This window comes from Lissotriton helveticus, chromosome 4_1, assembly GCF_964261635.1.
Source record: "Lissotriton helveticus chromosome 4_1, aLisHel1.1, whole genome shotgun sequence".
NCBI lineage: Eukaryota > Metazoa > Chordata > Amphibia > Caudata > Salamandridae > Lissotriton > Lissotriton helveticus.
Window position 1 is genome coordinate 1,737,473,198 of NC_136063.1, and position 24,860 is coordinate 1,737,498,057.

At 42.6% G+C, this 24,860-nt stretch overlaps 1 long non-coding RNA gene across 1 annotated transcript in view; it reads left to right on the top strand.

Annotated features, from left to right (window-relative positions):
* The window catches only part of LOC144827670 (uncharacterized), a 36,526-nt gene extending 12,565 nt beyond the window's left edge, over positions 1-23,961 (top strand). The window contains exons 2-5 of the long non-coding RNA XR_013610294.1: positions 4,323-4,534; positions 5,451-5,596; positions 6,052-6,132; positions 22,797-23,961. This is a non-coding gene — a long non-coding RNA (uncharacterized LOC144827670). The remainder of the gene's footprint in view (positions 1-4,322; positions 4,535-5,450; positions 5,597-6,051; positions 6,133-22,796) is intronic.
* Positions 23,962-24,860: the final 899 nt, after the last annotated feature.

Below are 24,860 nucleotides of genomic sequence, written 5' to 3' on the forward strand. Positions count from 1 at the left end.
GTGCTCGGGATGGTGCATTGCACAACGGAGGTGAGGCATCCCTGAAGCAAATGAGGTGTCAGTTTGTGGAGGCAGTGCGGAGTCATTGAGTTTGTGACACTTGGGACATTGCAAGGCACAGGAGATGTTATGAGGCGTTAGTGGCGAGGAGTTGTTGTGGTGCGGGGTCAATGAAGTGTGGAGAGTCAAGCCACGTGGTGTCTATTTCACAGTGTTCATATCACACCTTGAGGCCACTGGTGAGGTAGAGTCGGGCGCCACAGACTTCGGTGACACAGTACTCTGCAGCGCCATTGGGGCCTGTGTTCCAAGTCGTTGCTTTGAGCGGGGACCACAGCTCTGGTGCAAGCATCAGCGTGGTGTCAGAGCGCACTAGCTCCGAAGTGACACTCAAAGTTGAGGTGCTGATTCCTTCTCTCTTACCACATCAAATTCACTTCCAAGACCCCAGGAAACAGATTTGGCACTACTTGGCAGAGTAGGGCTCTCAACAGAAGAGTCCAAATGCTGCAGGTGAAATCTTTGATGGCCCTGAGGCTTCCAACATGAGGCAAGCTCAACTCATCAGCACCCGCCCCCCCAGGGGTATCCAAGGAAGGGCACTGGAGGCTATGGGGTCTACAGGGTGAAGCACACAATTTAAGCTACTCGAGGATTGTATTCAGTTACATTACAGTATCCCACTCAGCACTACTTAATAGGAGTGCTGAGCACACACGATAATGTAACTGGTTGTCCTCCCACACCACCAGGTGTCATGCCTCATCATAGGACAACCATCGCCCTCCGAAAACTTGCTTTGGAGAGTGGGCCTACACCTGAAAACGGGGAGGCTCTTCTAGGTTAGAATGGGCCAGTATAAACAGTGAATTAAAAGCTAATGTTGAACCCTTTCTAGATTCTTCCCTCCTCCTACCCATCCTTGCATCAACTCGTACTGAGGTTCTTTAATTTTGACTCCATTTACATTTGTCGTCATTTTTGTGTTGCCTTTACACAGGCTTCTCTAGTCATGAAGTGACTCTGCCCTTTGGACTGCAACGTGTTGAAAACCCCCCTCTGTCCTTGCTTTGAAATCAATCTCAGACACCAGCTGGCCTAACTGCATACATTCATGTCCTGCCATTACTGATTGGCCTATAGGTGCTGTAATTAATTTACTTGTGGGTTGGGCAGGGGGACGTTCTGGTTACATGATGCTTTGTACTGAATGTTTTCCTATTGGCTAATATTTTGCAGATCTTGTATGTCCATATTAGGTATTTTGCATGCTTGCAAAAGCTAGGACTGCCCCTTTTCTTTTGTGCTGAGTTTGTAACCCTAAGCATATAAAAGGCCTCTACGGCCTCTGTGTGACGTAGTTTCACTCATTTGAGTTTAATAAAAATGTTCTCTTTATGTTCCAGCTTCTGTGTCAGATTCTTCTTTTGTATTAGTGAGACCCCTGAGAATGAAGACTTGAGTTTCTTCAAATGGCGCGGCCAACGTGGTCTTCATCAGAGAAGTGACTTTCTGAAGGAGTGATCTTGTCAGGAGACTGAAATCTACTGAGGAGGACAGGACGGGACTCTACTACTTTGTGCACAAGGATTCTGGAGATTCTTTGTCTTTGCAGCCCAGTATATTTCTGATCTTCCTGATTTTGATCCTCCACATGATGTCACTCCTGACTGAGAACCTTTTTGGCGTGAGTATTCTAAAAAAGGACCGTTAGGTCATTTAGAACTTGGCAGTTAGAATTTGGACAATCTTTTGATTGGGAAGAGTAAGGTAGTTTAGTAACGCTTACTGTAGCTTTGGAACTTTGGAATTTGTGTTGGCCAACTTTTGATTTGTATGGATTTGATATGCAAATTGCAATTTGTGTAGACGGGTAATGAGGAGATTTTTAGGTCTCGTTGGAGACCTATTGCAGTTGAGTCGGCTCTCAAGGGACACAGGGCTGGGCACGCGCGTCGATTTCACATCGTGGACGCGCACGCCCAGCCCCCCCCCTCCGAGCCGTGCACTTCTCTTGCTCCAACTGTGCACAGCCAGTCAGCCTCTCACCTCTCAATCGCGCGCGTGCACACACAGACACACAGACACACAGACAGACACACAGACCCACACACAAACGCTCCCCCTTACAACCAAGCCCCACACCGCACACACAGACACGCGCACACACACATTCTCCAACCCCCCCCCCCGCCTCCCCCCCCTCACCCCCCCCAACTCACCGGGCTCTTTCCGCCTGTCCCTCTCCCTCGGCAGCAGGTCAGTCTCGGCATCAGGCTCCATGTCTTCTCCGGCGATCCTCCTCAGCTTGCGTGCACGCTCACGACGACGTCTCGTGCGCTTCCACCTCGTGCACGACTCATGCCTGAACCTGGGGAACGGGATCATTTTTGCGGGTGTCTCGCGTTGGTGCGCGTGCATCAGTTCTCCGGCGGTATGTGTTCCTGCTGGTTAATTATGTTTTCCTTTAGGGGAACTATTGTCCCTCTTCTGTGTTCGGGTAAATTGCGCATCACTCTCCATGCGTGAGATTCCTAAGCTGCGGTGACAGGTTGGGATATTTAAGGTGGTCCCGCGCGCGGCCCGTGATGGTTCCTGCTGCCGGGCGCCTGAGCGCGACCTTGATGCTCACGCAGCACCGCGCGCGGGGGGCTGTCTGGGCCGCGTTTCTGTTGCTCGGATTTGGCCTGCTCCTACCCGCCTGGGCAGTGGTGTCACTTCTGCTGCTTGCGGGCGGTGCTTGGTGCCTGCACACTGGACCTCCGGGGCTGTGTCTGCTGCCGGAGCCCCCGCCCAAAGCCTGTGCAAACGGCGGCCCTTCTCCCTCTCCTCGTGTAATGCTTCTGGGCAGCTATCTCGGCCACCCTGAGGCAGGCGTCGAGAGGGCCCGGGGTCAGCAGCAGTGTTTGCGAGAGGCATTACACTGGCCGAACCCCGCCGTACCAAGGCCGCAGCGGAGGCTTAGTTACGGGTAAGGGCGATGGCACTTGAGAGTGCGGATCTTTAATTCATAGTGTGTGTTCGTGCCATATGACTCTCTAAAGCTCAGGGCAATAGGTGCTTTTAGTGTCCATAATAAAATTGGAAGGATTCTGTGTAGCAGTAAACTTGTAAAGAGCAGTCCTAAGATCATCCCTCAGAGCATCCCTCTTAACCCCATGAGTTTACAATCACGTTGGGGGCAAGTGGTTTTGGAGGATGTTTCTATAGAAGTAAATGAAGGTAAACACGGTCTACAAGGCTGGCGATCTAGTTGTAGCGCATGGGGGGGGGCACTTTGCTTGTTTGAGCTGGTGGCGTGCGTTGAAAGGCGTTGTAGTGGTATGCATGTGAGAGCGCACCTGTGGTTTGGTTGATGGGATCAACACGAGCACAAGCAGTTTGAGAATATCTAGAAGCTTAGAAGATGTTGAGTGAGCACTCTGTAGGTGTTTCTTGGGACGCAATTCTAATTGCCACGTGAGCCGTTATGATACTGTTTTCATTTTGAGTAGGTGAACAATATTTACTGGCACGTCTGTTGGGTTACAGGCGATGCGTTACATAGAAATAAAATAAGTTTGTAATAATGAAGCAGGTCTGCAGGAGTTCGGTTCGATAAATGAAGCTTTATTGTGACAGCCGGCAGTAACCGTGATTACAAGAAAGGCATTCACTGTTTCAGAGTACCTGTTTGCTACTGTAAGTCCTACAGGAGACATCCGCACTGAGTAGAAAATGTTGCCCTCTGCTGTGGATGTGATTGATGTATACTTGATTCTTGATAGGTGTCTGCGAATGACGGTGCTGTCAAAAGCTACATAAAGTTCACCTGCGGGTAATACACGTCTTGAGTGGCGCATGTTTTCGATCTTTTGCGCACTGTTTTTGTGACGAAACAATCCAAGCCCTGCATCACATCCTACTGACCTAGCAATATATTTTCGAAGGATGAACGCATTTGTGGGGCGGGTGGGGTTGAAAGTGTGCGGATCAATATGCCAGGGTGAACACGTAGCACTCCTTTCAACATCTGCCAGGTTAGAGGCTCCCGACTAGTTCTTTGGATTACAAATATTAAAGTTTGCAAAGTAATTTTCTAATGAGGGGGATATACTTCTTCACGTAGCGCAGAGCTGGAGATTGTCGCTTGGTCCGTCGCTTTGTCACCGGTTATCTTTAACTTCTAAATACATTGCATTGTGTCTGTTCTACACACGATTGTATTATCTATAATGCTTGGCGAGTCTCGGAGTTTGCTGCTGCTTTCTCCAGCATCTGATAATTTAACATGCTTGAATGGCCTTGCTTAGTTGCCCAGTATTTCATTATTTTCTTTTCAGAGAGCTCCCATGTATGAATCGCTTTGCTCTGACACCTAGACGGCGGTATCCTATTCAACAGACACAGTATGCTATGACGGGGGCAATGCCTACGGTGCACTGGGATGGCTACTAACGCAAGAACGTGTTAACGGCTAAAAACGCCACAGTGATCCACAGTCCAGTTACAGTGAAGATTGCTCCCCAGATAACAAGATTGCCCGCTCTCCCATGTAAGTGTATAGCGTCTATTTGCTGTTTTTGTGCAGACAGCTGGACATTTTCAATAAGCATTAATATTTTGTAGCTATCCTTGCATTGAATTTGAGCATTTTGATGTAAGTGACTTATTCAACACTTGTTCAATTGTCTACATATTCGGCTTCCTGTATGCATTGCTGTGATTGCTCCTGATGTCTTGTAGACTTCAACTTTAAATCAAACTGTTGGTGGTACCGATGGTTCTTTTGTTGGAGCGTTGTGCATTTTTTTTATAGCTGTTGTGCAACTCGAAGCTTGCTTAAATTGCTGCATGCTTTTTTGCAATTCATTCTTATAACCTGTTCTGTTTTCCATTTGTTGATGATCTAAAAGTGGATTTTGTTATATAGTTGGGGGCACCCTTCTACCCCTTACCCCTCTCCCCAAACCATATATGCCCGGCAAAATAAACTGACGAGAAAATCCCTCCCAGCTCTACCTCTCTCCACACATCCCAACTCCCCCCTCCCCCCCACTATAACCCTTACCCTAATCTTTGCAACTCAATTCACCTCTCATCTCACCTTATTCATGCACCATACCTGGCAGCCTGAGTCTGTTAAATTAACCTTGCTGAATGCGTATAGTATAATAATGTTACGACATCCTCCTAATGTTATATTTTCTTGCTCATCTGTCTAATACCCATTTCGTTCATTGTTATTTTTGTGTACTGTACTTGTTTGCTTTTTCTTTTTGATACATTTGTCCTGTATTCTTTTTACTATCATACCTACAATGTAAAGCGCTCTGATACCCTTGGGTGAAGCCAGCGCTATATAAAACTTCAATAAATAAAAAGTAAAAATACATTTAAAAAAAAGCACGGAATAGCATCACTGCCAAAAATGTAAAATTAGTAGTCTCACTGAATTCTTGTCTCTGCAGCTTTGACCAGTTGACATCTCCAGTCCGGAAAACGGCACACCAGACCCATGTGCAAGAGAGACTGTGCTTAATGCCCTGAAAGCAAGTCGAAAGAGGGTTGTGGAAGAAGATATAACACGTTTAGATGGCCAGGAAAACAAACGGAGGTAAACGGGTATTACCTTAAGGGCGATAGGGATCCTAGATACAAAGCCCATTTTTTCAGCAGCCTTCTAACTATGATTCAGTTTTTTCATTGAGCCGCCTTGCCTGGTCCGTCTTGCTGCCATGACCCTTCCATGTTTTTAACATTGTACTAGTTGTCGTGTTATAATTTAATAAACGCAGAAGTTATCAGTGATGAAGCATGTTGCATTCAGCTCGTCTTTTAATGTGGCTTGTGGATTTCCCTACAGTGGATGGTTACTGGCTTTGCTCTAGGGATTGTGTTCTCTCACGGCCCATATGGACTGTATTCTACCATGACCGTGGTATGCTTAAAGTGCTTTAATTTCTATGTGATATGTATAGTATCTCTAGAACAGTTGTGATTGTTTCTGAAGTGGAATCTTGTTCTGTTGTCTCCTATTTTATTTGCTTATGCTCTGTCCATCTTCTACAGACGCCATGACAGCAGTGGCAGTGGACAGTCTGCATTTGAATCCCTAGTGGCAAACGGCTCGCCTGCGTCCCTGATACCAAAGTAAGTAAGAAGGGAAAAGTCACATGGATAAACTGTTTCATATAGGGAGGGGAGGTTGCATTGGGAATATTAGTTGATGCGTGTAAGGATTGTTGGTTGTTGCTGATGTTTTAGTTTAAGGCGAGAGCATATCTGGTCTAGAGACAAACTGATTCTTCTCGATTTCCTTTTTCACAGTATTGCAACAACCTTCTTCTTCAAGCTGATTTCTAAGTATTCCCTTTTCCCTTTTTTTTGTCGATGATGGTCTTTGTTGTGAGGCATGATGGATTTCCTTAATAGATAAGATTGTTTTAAGTGCTTTTTACATAACTGATGTAGTACGTTACAAGCCAAAGAATAGTAAAGTAACACAAGTAATACACAAGGTTATCAACCAATTCCCTTAGTTAATAATTTCAGCACATAGTAGTAAGCTGGGGCTTGCAATTTCTTTAAGTTAAGAGAAGATAATTTCAAAGATGGGTGAGTTATCTGGGGCATGGCAGTTGGGACTAGGTAGAGCGGTTCAGAACATTCTAGAGTAGGACCGATTCTTGAGGAATCAGTGAGGTATGGGGTTTTAAATGATGGGTAGAATCCATACAAGTAGGTACTTTTTCAGACTTTTGTCATAAGCAATATGAGGCATTTGTGTCTGTAGGGATGCTGTTCTAAATCTTCATTGAACTTTTTAAAATCGCGGAGTGCAAGCATAGTACAGTTTTGCTATCTAGCACTCTATCCACCAGAGATGGTTACCACCTTTGCCTTAATTTAGCAATATTGCAGTAGATGGAAAGGCTCCTTCAGAAGTAGGAATTGTTGGAACAGCTCTGGCTTCTTTTGTTAATTTTAAGTTGTCTCATAGTAATACAGCTTTGAATCAGGAAAGCGGCTTTTCGATTGGAAAATGGTGCTGTTTCGGTTAATCATCCAACGTCATCTGAATATTTAGTAGTCTCACATTCGTACTGCTTTTTAGGTCTCTCCTGAGCCAGCGCATACGCTGCTCTGGCGAGACATTTAGTAAGTGGGCTCTTAAAAGTCTAACCACACACTTTTGCTGGCCTCAAGCTTGCGGTTACGTGTGTGAGCACGTGCACAGCCGCCATCTGGCTTTCCTCGCAGCACCCTTGCAGCGCGCCTCGCTCCGCCCCTCCACCACTACAGAGCGCGTCCCCACAATAGATTTCGCGGCTGCGTTAACTTTTACTTCTCTTATCTCCCATTCCCCATTTAATCTTGAATAATGGCGGTCGAGTGGCTTCATATAAAGCAGGTCACCCAAATCTTTTGTTTTTAACTGTATAATTTTCAGTGCATATGATGGCAGCGCGTCTTTCTTATAGCATGCACTGCCAAAATCCTTATTAAGAAAATGCAGCACGCTGAGCTTGTGTTTTTTGGTGGCACATCGCTGATTTGAGGGCGCATGTTTGTCAGCCTCCCAACACCGTTCCGCTTCGCAGCTTGGCCCCAGGCCACTCCGATTTCCCCCCGAATCCCCGTTGCAGCATGTATGCTTTATCCTTGAATCAGCCCAGACCATTCTGCTTTCCTTCCCTGGTACGTTCACTTCAGGCTGCGTGAATCCTCTGCATGTGTATAGGGTAACATTCTGTTGCGCCTGTCTGTGCTTAACTAGTTACGTGCTGGATTCTTTTAGTACAGTTTCTGTTCACTAGATGTTCCAGAGATGAAAAGTTAATTGATATTTTATAAAGTGCTGCATGCAAAGCTTAATTTTTATCAGCACTGTTTTCTAAGTGTGCCTGTTCAGTTCGGTCTCCCAACACCATTCTGCTATGCAGCTTAAACCCCCCCCCCTTACCTCCCTATTAGCTTTATCTATGTTGGCCTCGTAAATGCTTGTTATTACAAGACACTGGCTAAACGCTACATCAGTCAAACCTGACCTAAAAATCCCACCCGAAAACGTTACAGAAAATGTAGAGTTTATGAAGGTCTTCCAGGGGATATGAGAAGTAGATTGTGTGTTTTATTGCCTGTAAACTGATGTTTAATGAGCATTTACAGTCGCACGTCAAAGCAAGTCATTCTGATCACGTCACAGTGCTCCGGCCCGGTCGTCTAAATCTGTTCATGAGATGACCACGCTTGAAAACACTTCATTACGGCACCGGGGGTCAGCAGGCACGGGTTTAAAGCAGCTCTGCTAGCACAGCGATACTGTATGCATGTAGTGTCTGTGGAATGAACCGTCATCTCTTTCCCCGTCTTACATCCTCGGGTTAGCTTAGAATGGAAAGGGAATTCGGTGAATGAAAGACAGACTGCTTTTTGGCCATCACAAGGTACCTATGCCGACTGGCCCATCTGGCAATGCCAGAAGGACACATTTGGTAATAAGTGCATTTGTATGATAAATTCTGAAGCGGAGAGCTGAAACGTGCACACACTTTCTCGCCTCCTTATCCTGTTTACCACCTCTACAACCAGCAGGCAGGACTTCCACCCATGAGTGTAAGATATATCACCCCAGTTTTTGGGATCATGGGAGAAAAGGCGACGCAACAAAGGGGATTAAAAACTCCAGGGTTAGTAGGGACGTTAGCGCTTTGCTGAGCCATCAGCACACTAAAGTGCTACCTACGATGGTCCTGCTTTCGACCTTCTGTCCTGTCCCTAGTACTTGTGACCAATCTGTAGGTTATGCAGTGAGGCAGAGTTCTGTGCTTGAGGACAAGAGAAGAGCAGGAAAGGGGGAGGAAGTGGTTTACTGCCTGCAGCATGCCCTGGAAGAGAACCAGTCACCCACTGGCTGGCAGGCATAGGCTGTGGGCAGGTTAGTGCTCCTGGCCCTCCTTAACCATAGCCCTACCAAGTTTCCCAGTTCCATGAGTTATGAATTGCTCCAATCCAGGTTCTATTATTTGTAGAGGCAAAACTGTCACCTAAAAAAAAGTCATCCTGACACTAATCTAAATGTAGACCCATCCAGACCTGACATGTAAGAGCTTTAGAGCTTACAGAGCCCGCTCTTTAAGGCTTTCCTAAAGGCACAGAGATAGCTAACAGAATGAAGATAGTCCAGCATACTGTCCCATAGCCAAGCCACTTATACAAAAAATGTTCTACCACTAAGGTGAGCGTTCTTAAATTTGAGAACTCTGAGCAAATTGGCATTCGCAGAGTGTAATGACCTAGTTGGAAGATAGCGTTGCAGCTGTTGTCGAAGTGTAAGGGGACCAGTGTGATGAAAAGCTCCATGGACGGTGCTTCAAAACTTTATACGCTTGGCCATGGGGGAGAAACCTGCTGACTTCTAGAACATAGTACATAAGTAGGGGGTCCCAGTACAGAACCATTGAAAGGAAAGGTTGAATAGAAAATAAAGTTTTTTAACAGAACAAATATACATACAACTTAGATTCAATGTTATTTAATCACAATGAATCCAAACATAGGTTTCATATGCAGATTATTGAGTCATAAATTATGTTGTCCAAAATACGACAAACAAAAAAGTGCCCCAGGGAGGGTGGAGGGGGGAAGGTGAGGTCAGTGCAAGGTAAGTGCGAAGGTTTGCTGGGAAATCGGAAAGGAGTGCTGGTCAGGGTGACCTACTTCCTTGAATAGTTAAAACCGTATTGACTAAGAAATGTAGCCACACTTATAACATGAATGTTCAAACAATTGCATCATAAGCCATCAGAAGGGAAACCATTGCAAATAAATCAACAATATGGTCAAAATGCAGGCACATAGGATGAGCGTCAATGTTTCAACCCCACAGGTTCTAGGTAGCAGTGTGAATTTAGGAAAGGGTCTTCTTCAGGACAAAAAGGGAATGAGGAACACAGGGGTGTGGGGGGGGGCCGGGAACCTGGGAGACAAAGGCAACAAATCAATATATGAGTAGGCTCACTAAATGGCAATAAATGGTAGCTAATGTGGCAAAAAGGGTTAATTACCGTGATCAGCAGTATCACAATGTGGGATTTACATGGTATTAATGGGCCCGCAGGACTCCAAAAGCGAGAAGAGATGACATAATTGGGTGTCTGGAGGAGGAAAATAAAAGATAAAATAACTAAATTCTATGCGTGTTTACAGAAAGCAATCTGAACAGCAAGGTAGGCAGTTACTCAATACACTCACCCCGCGTGATAATCACAGTATTCAAGAAGTGCGGGTGCCGCCAGGAGCAGGTCGGCATAGGACGTGGTCTGGCTTTCCTCGCAGCACCCTTGCAGCGCGCCTCGCTCCGCCCCTCCACCACTACAGAGCGCGTCCCCACAATAGATTTCGCGGCTGCGTTAACTTTTACTTCTCTTATCTCCCATTCCCCATTTAATCTTGAATAATGGCGGTCGAGTGGCTTCATATAAAGCAGGTCACCCAAATCTTTTGTTTTTAACTGTATAATTTTCAGTGCATATGATGGCAGCGCGTCTTTCTTATAGCATGCACTGCCAAAATCCTTATTAAGAAAATGCAGCACGCTGAGCTTGTGTTTTTTGGTGGCACATCGCTGATTTGAGGGCGCATGTTTGTCAGCCTCCCAACACCGTTCCGCTTCGCAGCTTGGCCCCAGGCCACTCCGATTTCCCCCCGAATCCCCGTTGCAGCATGTATGCTTTATCCTTGAATCAGCCCAGACCATTCTGCTTTCCTTCCCTGGTACGTTCACTTCAGGCTGCGTGAATCCTCTGCATGTGTATAGGGTAACATTCTGTTGCGCCTGTCTGTGCTTAACTAGTTACGTGCTGGATTCTTTTAGTACAGTTTCTGTTCACTAGATGTTCCAGAGATGAAAAGTTAATTGATATTTTATAAAGTGCTGCATGCAAAGCTTAATTTTTATCAGCACTGTTTTCTAAGTGTGCCTGTTCAGTTCGGTCTCCCAACACCATTCTGCTATGCAGCTTAAACCCCCCCCCCTTACCTCCCTAATAGCTTTATCTATGTTGGCCTCGTAAATGCTTGTTATTACAAGACACTGGCTAAACGCTACATCAGTCAAACCTGACCTAAAAATCCCACCCGAAAACGTTACAGAAAATGTAGAGTTTATGAAGGTCTTCCAGGGGATATGAGAAGTAGATTGTGTGTTTTATTGCCTGTAAACTGATGTTTAATGAGCATTTACAGTCGCACGTCAAAGCAAGTCATTCTGATCACGTCACAGTGCTCCGGCCCGGTCGTCTAAATCTGTTCATGAGATGACCACGCTTGAAAACACTTCATTACGGCACCGGGGGTCAGCAGGCACGGGTTTAAAGCAGCTCTGCTAGCACAGCGATACTGTATGCATGTAGTGTCTGTGGAATGAACCGTCATCTCTTTCCCCGTCTTACATCCTCGGGTTAGCTTAGAATGGAAAGGGAATTCGGTGAATGAAAGACAGACTGCTTTTTGGCCATCACAAGGTACCTATGCCGACTGGCCCATCTGGCAATGCCAGAAGGACACATTTGGTAATAAGTGCATTTGTATGATAAATTCTGAAGCGGAGAGCTGAAACGTGCACACACTTTCTCGCCTCCTTATCCTGTTTACCACCTCTACAACCAGCAGGCAGGACTTCCACCCATGAGTGTAAGATATATCACCCCAGTTTTTGGGATCATGGGAGAAAAGGCGACGCAACAAAGGGGATTAAAAACTCCAGGGTTAGTAGGGACGTTAGCGCTTTGCTGAGCCATCAGCACACTAAAGTGCTACCTACGATGGTCCTGCTTTCGACCTTCTGTCCTGTCCCTAGTACTTGTGACCAATCTGTAGGTTATGCAGTGAGGCAGAGTTCTGTGCTTGAGGACAAGAGAAGAGCAGGAAAGGGGGAGGAAGTGGTTTACTGCCTGCAGCATGCCCTGGAAGAGAACCAGTCACCCACTGGCTGGCAGGCATAGGCTGTGGGCAGGTTAGTGCTCCTGGCCCTCCTTAACCATAGCCCTACCAAGTTTCCCAGTTCCATGAGTTATGAATTGCTCCAATCCAGGTTCTATTATTTGTAGAGGCAAAACTGTCACCTAAAAAAAAGTCATCCTGACACTAATCTAAATGTAGACCCATCCAGACCTGACATGTAAGAGCTTTAGAGCTTACAGAGCCCGCTCTTTAAGGCTTTCCTAAAGGCACAGAGATAGCTAACAGAATGAAGATAGTCCAGCATACTGTCCCATAGCCAAGCCACTTATACAAAAAATGTTCTACCACTAAGGTGAGCGTTCTTAAATTTGAGAACTCTGAGCAAATTGGCATTCGCAGAGTGTAATGACCTAGTTGGAAGATAGCGTTGCAGCTGTTGTCGAAGTGTAAGGGGACCAGTGTGATGAAAAGCTCTATGGACGGTGCTTCAAAACTTTATACGCTTGGCCATGGGGGAGAAACCTGCTGACTTCTAGAACATAGTACATAAGTAGGGGGTCCCAGTACAGAACCATTGAAAGGAAAGGTTGAATAGAAAATAAAGTTTTTTAACAGAACAAATATACATACAACTTAGATTCAATGTTATTTAATCACAATGAATCCAAACATAGGTTTCATATGCAGATTATTGAGTCATAAATTATGTTGTCCAAAATACGACAAACAAAAAAGTGCCCCAGGGAGGGTGGAGGGGGGAAGGTGAGGTCAGTGCAAGGTAAGTGCGAAGGTTTGCTGGGAAATCGGAAAGGAGTGCTGGTCAGGGTGACCTACTTCCTTGAATAGTTAAAACCGTATTGACTAAGAAATGTAGCCACACTTATAACATGAATGTTCAAACAATTGCATCATAAGCCATCAGAAGGGAAACCATTGCAAATAAATCAACAATATGGTCAAAATGCAGGCACATAGGATGAGCGTCAATGTTTCAACCCCACAGGTTCTAGGTAGCAGTGTGAATTTAGGAAAGGGTCTTCTTCAGGACAAAAAGGGAATGAGGAACACAGGGGTGTGGGGGGGGGCCGGGAACCTGGGAGACAAAGGCAACAAATCAATATATGAGTAGGCTCACTAAATGGCAATAAATGGTAGCTAATGTGGCAAAAAGGGTTAATTACCGTGATCAGCAGTATCACAATGTGGGATTTACATGGTATTAATGGGCCCGCAGGACTCCAAAAGCGAGAAGAGATGACATAATTGGGTGTCTGGAGGAGGAAAATAAAAGATAAAATAACTAAATTCTATGCGTGTTTACAGAAAGCAATCTGAACAGCAAGGTAGGCAGTTACTCAATACACTCACCCCGCGTGATAATCACAGTATTCAAGAAGTGCGGGTGCCGCCAGGAGCAGGTCGGCATAGGACGTGGTCTGAAATGGAAAGGCCAACACTTAAAATAGTTGTGGCGGTCCGGGGACCGCAAGTACACCAGCCCACTCAGTTTTGAAGAGTGGGACCCCGCATGGAGGGGAATGAACACAAACAGCCACACTCCAAGGCAAAGCATACAGGCTTTACTCACTTGGCTCACGAGCTCGTTGAGCGCGAGGACGTCACGCCAACGCTAGATGCGTGAAACCTACAGGTGGTAGGGGGAGTGGTTGCGCGTCGATGCAGACGCTAGCCTGATTGATGTGGTTGCCTAGGTGACACTGACACCATAGACATAAAAATACATATACTTAAAAGGACTGAGACTATCATGTGCCATAGTAGATGACCGATTACTGGGATAGACGCCACTGTGCGGGTGAGTGTACATAAAGTATCACAGTCGAATAGTTTAGGCCGCGGCTCTAATTCACTGGGGTGCAAAAGCTGTGTCAAACGCGTATCTCTGGATACGAGAGGACAGCGGGTCAAAATGTAATGACGTCAATCATTTATAAAGTTTTCTTGAAAGACAAACGAGCATATTAGTGCGTTGCCACAGAACTATCGAGTACTTCACATCGCAGGAGAGTAAAAGCGTCTGTTCGGATTGAGGAAACCTTCAATGGTCTAACACGTCATCCTTCAAAACAAGGTTGTCCAAATAATTTATATATTGGCAAATTGAAGCCAGTACCTCTCATCGCGGGAGGGTAAAAGCTCCAGTATAGATCAGAAGTACATTTCAAGAAACATAGCAAGTCATTATTAGCTAGGGAAAGGCAGGGATTGCAGGGAAAGAATTTATATGGGCATATTCCAGCCAGTACCTCTCAACGCAGGAGGGTTAAAGCGTCTTGTTCAGTCAAAAAATCAAAGCCCTCGATAGCAACTTTACATAGAGAATGAAAGACCAAATTTGAAGACAGGATAGATTCAAGGACAGATAGTTGCCAGTTGGGCATGGCTACTTTCTATTTCATTCAGACCATTCACAACAGAGTCAACAAGCATTTGCAATGCAATAGGTCTCGCATTAGGAAAGTTTGAGCTATTGGTATTGTAAATAACACATTTTTTTATTTATATGTTGGTTTTGAAAATAGCTAAATTAATAGCTTTGTCATTTACAATGCCAATAGTTATAACTTTCGCAAATGTGACACCTATAGCCTTTGTAATGCAATATGTGTTGTATTTACGTGACTTAGATGTATTGATATTACAAATAACAATTGCTTTTTTTTAAAAATAATTAATACTTAAATAAAAGTTATTGTAAGTTATAATGGCAATATCTTAAACGTTTGTAAATAACTTTTGTGAAGATTATGTTCAGTGTATTTTATTGTGACGAAAATCCAAGAACAGAAGTGAAATATTAACATTTTTTAGTGACATTTGTAATAAAGCTTGAAACATTGAGAGAATATATTTGAACCAGTTGTTGTTGAATGGTTGCACAGATTGATGCAGTGGTGGCGCTGAGTGATGCTGTGGTGGCGCTGAGTGATGCTGTGGTGGCGCTGAGTGATGCTGTGGTGGCGCTGAGTGATGCTGTGGTGGCGCTGAGTGATGCTGTGGTGGCGACGAGTGATGCTGTGGTGGCGACGAGTGATGCTGTGGTGGCGACGAGTGATGCTGTGGTGGCGACGAGTGATGCTGTGGTGGCGACGAGTGATGCTGTGGTGGTGACGAGTGATGCTGTGGTAGCACATAGTGATGTTGTGGTGCCCCTGAGTGATGCTGTGGTGCCCCTGAGTGATGCTGTGGTGGTGCTGAGTGATGCTGTCGTGATGCGATAGACACATAAATAAAAATATTGTCTTTTACAATGCCAATAGCTCTAAGTTTGGCAAACGCGAGACCGTTGCATTGTAAATGCTTGTTCTCTATTTGGTTTTGTTGAACGGTGCACGTACGAAAAGTACATTAACCCCTTCCATGCTAATGACACAGTGAACTCGTCATGAGGCACACTGGAGCTGTGCTCATGACAAGGTCAACTTGTCATGTATAATGGGAAACATCAAAGCTCAGCGCAGGAGGGGAAAACCCTCTAGCAGCCAAGGTGTTAAGCACTACTTTGATTATAATGTATATTTTGCAATATTTTTGGCATGCCTGTTTTCAAAGCTCACATAGAAGAATGTGTTGCTTTATTTGGAAGGTACCATAGTGTGATGTGAAATTAATTAGCCGGCTCTCCTAGAAGGAATACCTAAATAGGTTTAGGTATACAAACATATTTCTTCCTTGGTGATTCTGTATCCCCAGGGAATTAAAATATGGACATAATACATACAAGGATCCTTTGTTCTGTGCAATTTTATGAATGAATATATGCAGAGCGATTTTTGGTATTCTGCTAGCCAAAGCTAGTGAATTGAGTGTATTTTCGCTTCTTGGACATACATCAGTCTGTTGGGCTGTTTTTGCAGTCTTTTGGAACACAATTGAGAAGCGTTTCTTATAAATATGACACAACTAGTATTTACAAATGGTTTGGTTTAAGTACAGTCTGTGGGCTGTCCTTTGTTTCTGTTCTGAGTATTGGTTTGTGGGTTAAATGTGTGTTTAAATGTCTATGTGGTTTTCCCATTAGTGCAATTTCTGTAAGTGAATAGCGATGGCGCTATTCACGAAATAAATGGCTAAAGCGCGCCGTATTGTGTGCCCTGAGTGTTTGACCCCTTTCTGTTTATGTCTGAAATGAGCTCAAATGTGTGTTTGTGTTTCTTTTTGATGTTTTCAGTCTATTAAGCAAAATGTCTAAATGCTTAAACTAAAATGTAAATTCACATTCACTAGGAATAAAAAAAGCCCCCAAAAACGAAATTGGGTGTTTTGCAAAAAATAAATAAACTTACAGCATTTTCCTTAGATATATTGTATTAGATATTAACAGTCAAACACATCATCTGAATACATTGGACCTTGCTGTATTGCACACGCATTTTGAAACTTGAAATGTCTTAGTTTTAGTTTTAAATAGACAGCCACCGTGCTTATGTTACAAACATTGAGAGACAAGCTAAATAAACAGGAATATTTATTCAGCCAGGACTTTGCCCTCAGTTGCACGGGTGAATCTTTGCATTTCAGAATGTTGTTTTAAAAAGGTTCCAAAACTAAGGTTCATTATTTTGTATTATAGGAAGACATGTCAATTAAGGGTTTTCCTCTCTTTAAGCATTTCTGTAAGCATATTCTTGGCTCTGTTGCTAAATAATAATTACCCCATGTAATGAAGAAACATTTAAAAAGAAAGAAACAGTAACAGATGCTGAAACAAGATAAGGCAAGTGCAAGGAAACTAAAAAGTTAACGATGTCTTGAACATTGATTGGCAATTTCAGATAAAGATCAATCAGGGAAATTGGCTTTGCGAGGTCAGTTTCGGGTGAAGAGGTCAGTTTCTTACAGTTTATTTCAGAGTAAATCTGGTTAATGTGTACATGACCTGGGGAGGCCAGACCACCTTGTTCGTCAGGCTATCTTTGCAGGCCTACGTGGCACAGAGAAAATTAAAAAAAAAAAGAAAATGAAGTCAGATTCGAGGAATTACAGAACCTTAATATGTGGAATTATCAAAAATGATTGGGTTTATTACAAATAATTATTAATTAAGCAAAATAAATATTAAAAATAAGTGGTAAAAAATTAGTTTTTTACTATTCATGAAGCTTAATACTTATACTGTGACCTCCTAGCATTATAATTTAATTTAGGTTAAGTTATGTTATACTGCATAATGAGGACATTAGCATATAGAATTTCACTTGGAGCAGGCGTGAAAAACTCATTTTTCTCAGGATTTGCATGAGATATGTCTAATGTCCAATCTCTGCAATTTGTAAAGAACATTCTGAGGATGATTAATAAGTAATGCAATTGTAGGATCTTTATTTTTAAGTGCCCCAAATATTAAAGTCGAATTTGGGCATTTTTGACTTTTACAATAGCTTTAAAGTGCTTTAGGCTTCAGTAAATGCATACATTTAGGTATAATACAAATTTGCAGGTTGTTCCCATTTGGGTTTGCTTTTAAATGGCTCAGTGAGCCAATGTGCCTGGTGCAGAGGTTTGAGTTTAATATCAGGGCGGAAGGTTTTAACTTTGGCTGGACATAACTGAGACCTTCATCCATTTAAGGTTGATGAAATGAGTACCATTGCAAACAAGCATTTGTTCTAAAAACTGGTATGTGTGTTATTATGTTCTGCGAATTAGTCACTGTAACTGTTTTAATAATCTAAGTATAGAAATAAATTGTAGCCCTAACAGGAGTAATATATATATCATGTGTTTTTAAATAGGGTTGGTTATTGCAGGTTAGAAAGAGTTGGGAAGGTCTTAAGGTCAGTGAGGTAGGATAGGAGTAAGTGTAAACAGATGGAGAAATCATTGCTTGGAAAAGCAGGGCCTCAAAGGGTGTTGGCGCACGGGACACGCAGAGTGTCTGTGAAAGAGTTTTTGGGACGTCAAATTTAAGGTGGTTTAGTATGTTTTCAAAGATGGTTAGTTACAGTTGATATTTTGTGTGTTATGTGCAGTGTCAGCAGTATGTTGAAAAAGATGTTTTTTTTATTATGACTTCTTTTGAAAAGAAATGTTTGTGCGTTTTACATATTTTTGCATTTGATCCTTTTATGAATTGTTCCTGCTGGTCCTGTGTGTCAGAAGCGACACAGTAAGTTGTGTTTGACTGCCAAATCTCCACTAACTGGTGATCTGCTGTCAAAAGGAGGGTGAGGATTTTAAGCCTGACAAATTAAGCAGGCCTGAATATTCTGTTTTGGGCTGTAGGTTCACAGTGCATAAAGTGCATGCAATGGTGTTGTGTGTTACCGCTTATTTACATATGCTATTGTACTTTGTCTATGCTTTTTGTGCTTGATATACAGCGAGTATATCTGATGGCTTGGCTTGTGTGTTTTTATTTTTTTATTTTATGCATGTTTTTGTTTTATGTTGCTGCTTTAGATACTATTACAAGTTCACCTGTGTTGTGAAGGGTTCTACATGACGATGTATATCGATGCACAACAGTTGGATGAATTTGCGCTGATACTAAATTTCACAGATATGATTTACAGACAACACTTCACCAGTGTATGTCAAATTTGGCTATATAGTATTGAAGTAAAATAAAAGATATACTGGATCAAAGTGCGTCACCTGCTGTTAGTCACGCTACTGCCCCCCATTCCCTTAAGGAACAGGCAGCCCTAAATTTATGTATCCTGATTGGACGTAAGGATAAATTATAGATTTGTGACTCTTGTACATGGTGACCTAATTTCTATATTACATTAGTCAGTTTTGTTCTGCTTCCTAAGTAGTGTATGGCTTTATACCCTAAAGGAAACAAGGTTTAATTTTTCCCTGAAGAAGGAACTGGAACATTAGCTGAGATTACCGTATATGGTTTAGCGGGCAGCGGTAGAGCTAACATTTGTTAACTATTTTTGATTTTTGTTCACCCAAGTAATTCCTTGTTCTTCCTATAGATTTTTCTTTTGTTACTTCTCCCCTGACCGATGTCGCATCGTGCCTAGCTATTGGGGATTTTAGCTGTGTCCTAGTTCCATTTCTCTTTTCCATATTCCTTTCACCAGTTAGCTCTTTTATTATTTTTGTATTGTTCAGGTTCACACTTCCAGATTGCAGTAATGTACCAGAGACACCCATATTATGTATAATTCCCTTTTGTATGATCAGACTGGTTTTCAAGAATTTTCTTTAGGCCTACTTTGATGTTTTCCAGTCTGACTGTCAGGGTAGTGATGGACTGGTTAACTGACTCAATACTATAGTAAGATAAGTTTTCCACCTCAATAGGAGACACCTTACTTTTTTTGAATATGACAAATTCAATGCCTATTCTAATTTGTTTTTTAGTTCCTTTTTTCTGCTGCTTTAATTTTTGGTGGATTAGATGTGTTCTAAATCATGGAAATACCAGGACTCTCTAGTTCTTCTCTTTTGTTTCCACATTTTGATCATTAGCCTTTGTATTGTATAGTGCACCTGATGGACAGTTATTAAAAGGGAGGTATCTACATGTCCCTGATAATCTGTATCATGTGATTTCTCTTTTGAGGTGTTCTAGATAAGGAATTTAGGAACACCTAGACGTAATCCTTGAGGGAAAAAAATGTTTGCCCCATTAGACAATGCCACCATGTGTGAGGACATCCATTCAGATAGAATTCCCATGTCGCTATCTACCCTTAGATGATAGAGGATATGCTCTCATATGGAAACCAATTAAAGAGGCTAGAGGCACTGTTTTGCCTACTGCCTTTGTCTTTGTATTGCCTTTGAGAATGACAGTGTATTTTAGATCACAATAGTCCCATGGCGTATGGCCATTCCTTTGAAGATTGCAGGCCACTTGCTTGCAGTCCCCTTGTTATACAATGAACTGTTTTTGTACTTAATTGAAGGAAACTAACAACTGTGTCACATTTCCTACGTCACTAGGTTCTGCGGGATTAAGTCATAATAAACTGCGGAACTCACCCACAATCCCATCAGTGACAGCTAACAGATGAAAAGTCCCAGCACCCAGACAGCGATCGCCAGCGTGCCATCAATGGTAACTCCAAAGTATTGTGCTTGCTTCATCAAAAGGCGTTGAACATCAGAAAAGAAGGAGGAGCTGGTTTTGCCACAGAACCAGAGTTTCAGTGCAAAAGAGTGAAAGAATTGAGGCTTCAGTTTTCCACCTGTCATGTGCTGGTAACCTCGGACAGTGTGCAGTCCCTTGAGCCCCTTGGCCTGAGTTTTGGCCACCCCCCCCCCCCTTTTCTTTGCTCCAACGGAAAGGCAGTGCGCCTGAGGATCCAGGATTGGCAAAAGGCACTACATTGTGGTACCTATGATTAAATGAAAGAGCAGCCCGAGCATCCTCTGACACTGAATAGAGAGTGTTGGAGCCTGAGAGTGTGACAGTCTGTTGCTCTTTCCCGATTAATAGTACTTGGGTCTGCATGAGATGATCTGTGCCCATGACTAACGAAGAGCACAATATCTGTAGTGCCTGCAGCACAGGAAATATTGGTGCACTGCATTGAGACATTGAGACTTTTAAGTGAGCTGTGAGTGTTTGCCAGGAGGGCACTCCAACGGATACTGAGAAACATCATTTTCATGAAAGGCCTGAATGAAGAGGCCCATGCGGAAGGAAACAACAGAAGCAGATTTGATGGACAATAGAAGCCTGCCAGAGAGGCTTCGACGGACTCTGGGTATTTCCCGTGCGTTTGCATAGAATGGGTGTTTGGAGACTGATTCTTATTGTTTTACTGGCATTGTCAATAGTCGCTGAAATAACTAGGAGACCTGAAAATGTTAGCAAAATAATTTTAGGAATTGCCTGTGTAATGGCAAAAGGAGGGCTGAGGTTCTTTAATTTTGACTCCATCTTACATTTGTCGTCATTTTTGTGTTGCCTTTACACAGGCTGCTCTATTCATGAAGTGTCTCTGCCCTTTGGACTGCAACGTGTTGAAAACCCCCCGCTGTCCTTGCTTTGAAATCAATCTCAGACACCAGCTGGCCTAACTGCATACAGACATGTCCTGCCATTACTGATTCACCTATAGGTGCTGTAATTAATTTACTTGTGGGTTGGGCAGAAACACGACGTAAGGGGGACGTTCTGGTTACAAGACGCTTTGTTCTGAATGTTTTCCTATTGGCTAATATTTTGCAGATCTTGTATGTCCATATTAGGTATTTTGCATGCTTGCAAAAGCTAGGACTGACCCTTTTCTTTTGTGCTGAGTTTGTAACCCTAAGCATATAAAAGGCCTCTGTGTTTTGTACTCTTTAGACTGCCTCATTCAGTTGCTACGGTTTCTGTGTGACGTAGTTTCACTCATTTGAGTTTAATAAAAATGTTCTCTTTATATTCCAGCTTCTGTGTCAGATTCTTCTTTTATATTAGTGAGACCCCTGAGAATGAAGATTACAGTTCTTCAGTACCTCTTTTTCTATTCAGATCGCCCAAACAAACCTTTCTAAACCCTTCCCTCTGACTCTTCCACATCCACCTCCCCTTTACACATCCCAAAGCCCCTCCTACTGCTATGAACTATATTAAAAAAAATATAAAATCAAAAACTTTCTTGAGCCATCCCTCTTCTATCCCTCCACTATTCTTTTTCAATCCAAATAACAGACTAACATATCCACCGCTCAAGTTAATTTCCCTGTACTAATTCCCCACTAATCCTGTTTGCGTTCCGAAGTAATGTGCTACCCACTAAAAATCGCTTTCACACCTCATCAGGGGTAGCAAGCGCAATATAAATGCAAACCCTTCATTCTTCCATCCCTTTACTATTGTTTTTAATCTCAATAACAGACTAACATATCTACCTCTCAAATTAATTTTATATTTCTCTGTACTGATTCACTACTAATCCTTTTTGGGTTTTAGAGTAGCGTGCTACTCTCCGAAGAAGGGCTTCAAAGCCTCTTTAGTAAGCACTATATAAATGCCATTACAATATTTGCTAATTAACGCAGTAATTTCCGAAACTCTCTCCTAGGGGCAAAAATCTTAGTCACTGACATCAAGGGGCACAAATTATCCATCATCTTTCAGATGCTGTTTTGCACTCTGTCAGATCCCATGGTGCTGGTGCGGAAGGTGTGGACAAAGGTCTTGGGGCTGCTGGAGGATGATGACTGTCTTGAAGCGGCAGGCGTCCCTGGGGAGGTTGTGATAGCTTCTTTCACTTGATTCTACTCAAACTGCTACACTGCATGTACCTCACTAGGAGATGGCTGTTCAAAATGGGGTTGATTGCTTCAGGAGATTGCCTGCACTGTGGAGACTCCAGGGGAGACCTGCTACATACAATTTGGCATTGCCCAGCCTTGTCACACTTCTGGGAAGGGGTGTTGGGGATCCTGGAGACTGTATTAAGCCTGACAATTCCTAGAGACCTGAAACTGATCCTTCTACACATTACAAAATACATAGGGGAGGCAGATGCTAGAGGGCACTGCTCTGGTTGGGACTGCTGATAGCCATGCATGACATCACAATGGTGTGGGAAGACTCCATCGCCTTGCCCTCGGCTGGGTGGGCCACAGGCATGGACCTCGGTATGGGTATGGAACGCCCAATATAGTTGGCCAGCGTGTTATATCTTATGGTTATTTATTATTTCTGTTTATTCATCATTTTGTTTTATCATTCATGTTTCTTTAACTGTATTATCAATGCATCTTTCAATTGATAGAGCTTAGCAGTTTAGAATGTTGGGCTTGTACTAGCCAGTATGAGCTGTAGCTGATTGAAGAAACACTCTGCTTGGATCTGAGTGCTGTACTTGCTTGAGAATAAATCTATTCTTTCCAAAATTACCTTCTCATTTCTTCATTGGATGCAGCATAAATTTGGCGACGGGGTGGTCAAGTCAGCACTCTCTGGACCCATCGCTTTTGGCCTAAAGAAGATCCTACCTGCAGACCTACAGTGTTTCATATTTTATGAAAATTCTACTCATCTTTAAGAAGCTCATATTCTTCATTTTGAGATAAGTGACTTTGATAAAAATATATGAACTAACTAAAGCAAACAACTTTAGCAAACAACTTTAAATATTTTCTGCAGTTTTGAATTATACTTCACTGCACTTTTATTATTTAATTCGATGCAGGCTCGTAGTGTTTAATCCTCAACTTGAGCTTCCTTCCATTTATTTGTGTCATCTCAAGCTCTATATTTAATAGATTAATATTTCACTATTGGGAGCTTCGCTGCATTTATTAAATCGTTTTTGCTTTTTGAAACTGCCTTCTATTGACACTTTACCATGAAGATTTCTAACTTGGATTCATTTAATCATTTCATGCTCTTTCAACACTGCCAACTGTTGACACTTGGCTCTGAACTGTTGACACTGGGCTCTGACCTCACAGCATACATCAAGTGAATCACTACTTCGCATGTCATCTCTTTTGCATTTCGCCTTTTAACTTTCATTATTTTCATTTCATTTTTAAAACTATCTCGAGTCAGCATTTTTAATCTTTATGACATTAACTGTGATGGAAACATAAATCGGCAATTTTTACACAGCAGAAGTCAACACGGAACATATTATTTGCTCTGCATCTTTTAAAATTACCTCGAGACAGAATTTCAGTTCTTGGTGACATCAGATGTAACGGAGTTTTCAAACAGCATTCCTTAACTCAGCAGGAATCCACACAGAACTTCCTCAAGCTTAAAACGCTGACTTTGTTTGATCTAACAACTCCTCCGTAGCTCTGTGACGTTGCACGTCTTCACGTCCTGCCTCATTTCTCTATGAGTGCGCCGTAGACTATCTTCACTATTCATCTCGCTGATTGCACGTTGTTGCATGTCTACGCTACGTTCTTTTTCTCCTCAAGGAATCAGCCGTTTTATTGAAAACACTTCACAAAGCATTTTCCAGAAGCTTTTTCGTCTAAATGGATTTGATGACTCAATAGTTAACCGGTATTTTCTGTTACAATAGCATACATTTTTATTCATTTTCAGGTTTTTGTGCATTTTCACACTGGTATGCACAGCTTTATTGACAGTGAGTTATAGACATTATTTTAACTACTAAATCGCTTTATGTATTATTAATTAACCTTATAAATTTTAATTTTCAGGTTTAGTGCATTTTCACGCTGATATGCACAGCTTTAGTGACAATTGTTTTCTGTATTATTAATTAACCTGTATTTTTAGAATAATTTGAAGCTAACTTTCAATTACATTTCAGAGCATAATGGTTATTGTTATGTTTTAGTGCCATATTTTAATACTTCACTCACTTATTTATTTTATTATGGCCCTACAAACTGCTGTTCTTCCTTCGCCTTTTCTCCCTGAACCTGGCACTCCTAAAATTAAATGGACCCAATGGTTTAAAGCATTTAATAGTTATATTATAGCCATTGATAGAGTGAAATTCCCTCCCATTAGGAAAAATGCTATGCTATATAGCGCTTTGGGCGCAGAAGGTCAAAGAATTTTTGATCATCAGCCTACAATATTGCGCCCACCTTCTGATGATTGGAATGAATATACTGAGGCGATAGCAAGATTAGAAAAACACTTTAAAGACCAACCTAGCATAATTGTTGAAAGACACAAATTCTATACTAGAAAACAAAGAGAATATGAAAGCATTGATACTTTCTTAGCAGAATTGAGAGTTCTTGCTGTATCTTGCGAGTTTGAAGGCCCTATTGAACAATATCTCAGAGACCAACTTGTGGTAAATTGTTTTAATAATGAGATTCAAAAGAAAATATTGTGCTGTAGAAATCCCTCACTTGAGGATACATTAGAGTTAGCAAGAGGCATCGAGAGATCCGTCTCTGCCTCAAAAGAACTTAGTAATAATCCAGTCACACCTACTATTTCTGAATCTATAAACAAAGTATCTCAACAATTTACTCAAGTTTCTCAT